Source organism: Crocuta crocuta, unplaced genomic scaffold (genome assembly GCF_008692635.1).
Source record: "Crocuta crocuta isolate KB4526 unplaced genomic scaffold, BGI_CrCroc_1.0 scaffold477, whole genome shotgun sequence".
Lineage (NCBI taxonomy): Eukaryota > Metazoa > Chordata > Mammalia > Carnivora > Hyaenidae > Crocuta > Crocuta crocuta.
Genome location: NW_027530193.1, coordinates 1,278,075 through 1,282,777, shown reverse-complemented (window position 1 = coordinate 1,282,777; position 4,703 = coordinate 1,278,075).

Here is a 4,703-nt window from a genome sequence, read left to right as displayed (position 1 = left end):
ACTTGTGGGCCCTGCTCTGCCGCCAGGGAGAGGGGAGGCCAGACGGAGCGCGCTCCGGCGGCGCCCGGGCGGCGTCTCCTCGGAGAAAGGCGCTTTGTGCGGGGGTCGCGCTGGGGGGCAGGGGGCCCGGCGCCGCTTCCCCCACTTGTTTATTCAGCCGCGAACAGACGGCCCGTTATGCGCGCTGCGGAAAGGGAGGGGGCTCAGCGCGAACCCTCGGGGTCTGAATGAGCCTGCGCCCCTCCATCTCCCCCAGAGGAACCAGCGCTTCGCTCTCCGGCCTTGCCTATCTCGTGGTCTCTCCAGATCGGGCTGAAAAGTTGTTAGAATTGGGTCGGGGAGTTGGTGAGGAAGCAAGAGGGAGTCACTGAACCCCTAAATGGACGGGGCGGGGGCGGATAGGTGAGTTTCACCTGGCTTTGAGCTCCCTCCTGCACCACTTTGGGAGAAGAAGAGGTATCAGCCAGGACCTCTGGCCAAGGGCTGCTTGCTCAGACAGTGCCCCTTCATCTGACCCTGCCTCCAAAAAACAGAAAACAAAAGCCAACCATTTATCAGGGAAGAGCACAAAACGTACCATTTCCCAAGTGCAGGTAAGAAACTGCTAAGATTAAAATACTCCATCCAGTCCTAGAGTGATTGTGGGTGGTTACTCCAGATTTCCTTCCTTACCTGGAAAATGGGTCCTGAAATTGTTATCCCCAAGGGTGCGAGTGAGAACGGAGGAAATTATTCTAAGGCATCTGACATTGTGCCTGGTACATATTAGGCCCTCAATTAATGGTAACTATTACTCTGATGATAATTCTATCATATTTAGTCTTGGGCATTATTCTAAGTGATTTGCAGGTGTTTTCATTTTACTCTCACAACAACCTTATGAGGTAGGAATTATTGCCTTTATCATCCCCATTTTATAGATGAGGAAACTGAGGCGTAGAGAGGTTAAGTTTCCCAACATCACAAAACTAGTAAGAAGCAGAACCCGGGTGTATTAGTTTCCTGTGGCTGCTGTAACAAATTATCACAAATTCAGTGGTTTTACACAACACACATTTATTACCTTATATATTTTTTAGTGTGTTTCGAGAGAGCTCTCCCATGTGTGTGAGTAGGGGAGGGGCAGAGAGAGGGAGAGAGTGAATCCTAAGCAGACTCCAGGCTGTTAGGATCCCACAGACTGTGAGATCATGACCTGAGTCAAAATCAAGAGTTGGGTGCTTAACCGACTGAGTCATCGACACCCCCATGTTTATTACCTATGGTTCGGGAGGTCAGGAGTCTAAACTGGGCTGGCAGGACTGCCTTTCTTCCGAAGTCTTTGGCTTTCTTGCCTTTTCTTTTTTCTTTCTTTCTTTCTTTCTTTCTTTCTTTCTTTCTTTCTTTCTTTCTTTCTTTCTTTCTTTCTTTCTTTCTTTCTTTCTTTCTTTCTTTCTAAAACTTATTTCTGAGAGAGAGACAGTGTGAACAGGAGAGGGTCAGAGATAGAGGGAGACACAGAATCCGAAACAGGCTCCAGGCTCTGAGCTGTCAGCACAGAGCCCAACGCAGGGCTCAAACCCACGAACCATGAGATCATGACCTGAGCCGAAGTCGGTCACTCAATCGACTGAGCCACCCAGGCACTGCCCTACCTTTTCCAGCTTCTAGTGGCTGCATGATTCCCTTGGCTTGTGGCCTTGTCTCCCCTCCACCTCTCTTTCTGGCGTCACATCTCCTTCTCTGACTCTGACCCTCCTATCTCCACTTTACAAGGACCCTTGTGATTATATTGGGCTGACCCAGATAATCCGCACCAGGCTCCCCATCTCCAGCTCGAACTTCATCACAGCGGCAAAATTCCTTTGCCACGTCAGGGGACAGATTCACATGATCCAGAGACTGAAACGTGGACAACTTTGGGGGTCCATTATTCTGCCTACACCCAGGTCTGAAGCCCCACAGATTGCCCTCAGAGCAGACCTCTGAAGCACTTCTGTGCCTGACAGGTTGGTAGGCTTGAAGAAAGAGAAACATAATTGAGAAAAACCCCTGAGGCTTTTATCGCCCCTGGGGTGGGGGAGCTCAGGGCTGAGGGGGTGAGGTGCACCTGACTATAACTGCTGCAGAAAGAAGGATCTCCAGGGAGAAAGAGGAGTAGGTGGGGAAGGGCAGGTAAGCAGGGAGAGATCATACAGGAGGAGACCTCTGAGCCTAGACTTCAAGCATGGCTGGAGTTTCTGCGTGGAGTGAGTGTGTGCCATCAGTAGTGACTGAAGTATGGGGGGGCGGTTAGGATGAATGAGATCTTACCCACACAAGAGCCGAAGTGCCAAGCTCAGAGACTGGCATGTTACCTCATCGGCACGCCAGGCCTGGAGGACAGATTTGCTGCCCGAGATCACATGATGAGAGAACCCCAGCTGGAGCGGGCAGCAGCCTGGGGGATCTGATTAGGACAAGGTCCTCAATGATGAGGGGATGGGCACTGAAGGCAATGGACGACTTTCTCCTTCCCTCCTCCCCAGCACGGCAGGTACTGGCAGCTCTGGCCTTTTTTCTCCCCAGCCCTTTCTTCCTGCAGTCCCCCCATCTGCCACTGGATGGCGCCTGGAGCCTTAATTTGGAATTGGATTCCAGAGCCCTAATAGGCACTTAGCACCTGGCATTTGGACTGGTGAGCCAGGCCTGCCCGTCTCCATAAGATCCTCTCTTATCATGCCCCTAAGCCGCTCTGGAAGACCCAGCACCCTCGCCTAGAAGCCGCTTCTACTCCTTAGGCCCTGGCCGTACACTCCTGGCTTTGCAGGGTCGCTAGCCCTGGCTTCTTTGCTTGCATCCTTCTCCTTCCAAGGACAGAAGACTTATAAAGGGGTCATCAGTTCAGCAAAACGAACACCCATTAGCCCCAGAACAGAAAGTAAGAATCCAGGTTAACAGTGGAGGGAGAGGAACACTGCGAAGCAAGCTTACGTCCAGAGAACACGCGGAGCCTGGGCAGACACTGGTCTTCCTGAGGGCCAGGCGAGCAGGGAAGTTGTGTGGCTCTCAGAATCTGGTAAGACTGGGCACAGGGCACTTATGTTTTGGGAGACTCTTGAGCCCAGGTCTCCGGGAGGGAACTCAGGGCCTTTGACCCTCTTGGTTTCCTGGAGATTTGAGTATTTAAAAAGGACAGTATTGGGGCGCCTGGGTGGCTTAGTCGGTTAAGCGTCCGACTTTCGCTTGGGTCATGATCTCGCGGTTCGTGGGTTCGAGCCCCGCGTCAGGCTCTGTGCTGACTGCCAGCTCAGAGCCTGGAGCCTGTTTCAGTCTGTGACTCCCTCTCTCTCTGGCCCTCCCCTGCTCACGCTGTCTCTCTCTCTCTCCTAGAAATAAATAAAACATTAAAAAAAAAATTTTAAAAAGGACAGTATTTTCTGCAGTGCTTGACGGAGATGTGACTCCTGGAGCTGTTTCTTATCTTTGGCAACATGCACTAGACGTGGTCTGGGATGGGAAAGCCAAGGGCAGGAAGAGCCTACAGCCTCAGCCAGTCACCCTGACTCCTTTCTGAATTTCACCTCTCTGCCTTCTCTGTTTCGCCATGATTGCTGGCATTTCCATCCTTCTGTTCTGGCTCAAAGCTCTCTGTTCTCAGTGTCTTCAGTTGGCAAAGCTGCTCTTTCCGAGGGGTATCTCATCTTCTGGATCTTTGGACCCAAGATAGCCGAGAAGAGGGAGAGAAGAAAATTCTCCATCACAAAACACCTACAGTGTGCCAGGGACTATGCTACGACTTGCATCGTCTTGTTTAAACCCCTCAACCTACAGAAGGGAAAACAGGTTCGAAGAGGCCAGGAGTCAAGGTCACGGAGCTTCAACGCTAGGATTTGCTCCCAGGTGTCCTTGATCCCAGAGTGGGTCCCTTTCGCGTGTCTACCCTTCAACTCATCAGGGGCAAATTTGAACTTTTCAGAGAAACTTTTACTGGGAAACTTCAGAGGCAGATAAAAGCAAAGCCCAAAGTTGGGAAGGGAAGAGGGGGCAGGGTGGTGGTCCTTCATTCAGGAGCATCTCAATCACATTTAAAACTCCCAGGTCTGTGACCCGACTGTTCATTCTGCTCTTCGCCCGGCCCTGGGCAATCCTGCCCCTGTGCCCCGCTCTGCCTTTCCCAAGTTGAAGGTGATTCTTTTTCCTGAAGTGAATATAACTTCTGGTGCCCCCCTGGGACTTCCCCTGCTCCCCCCTCCCCCCAGCCGGGGGGCACAGGGCAGATGAAGTTCTCCCTGACAGCTAAGCTGGGGTGTGGGGGGTTCGTGGAGGGAGCCAGCAGAGGAGAGTAACGATGGCATCGCTAAAACATGTCGAGGACAGCCAGGTCCGTTTTGTTCCACATGAACGAGAAAATCTCAGGGTGGCCGCTGTCCCCTGATAGAGGGCAACTAATTCCTACTCTTGGCAGGTGCTCGAAACATGCCTTCCCAGTGAGTATTTCTTGAATGTCTAGTTCAGAGACATGTTAGCTGTTATACTAGGCACTGGGGGTGCAATGGTTAAAACAAGGGCTCACATTCCTTTGTCTTCAACTTGTGTTGTAGGAGTGAAAGGCAGACAACAACTAAGTAAGTGAATAAAGGTTCAAATAGTGATAAATATTAGGAAGACGATAAAATAAGGGTAGGAGCAGCGCCGTCCAATAGAATGTGTGTGGTGACGGCACCGTTCTCTGTCTGCACTGT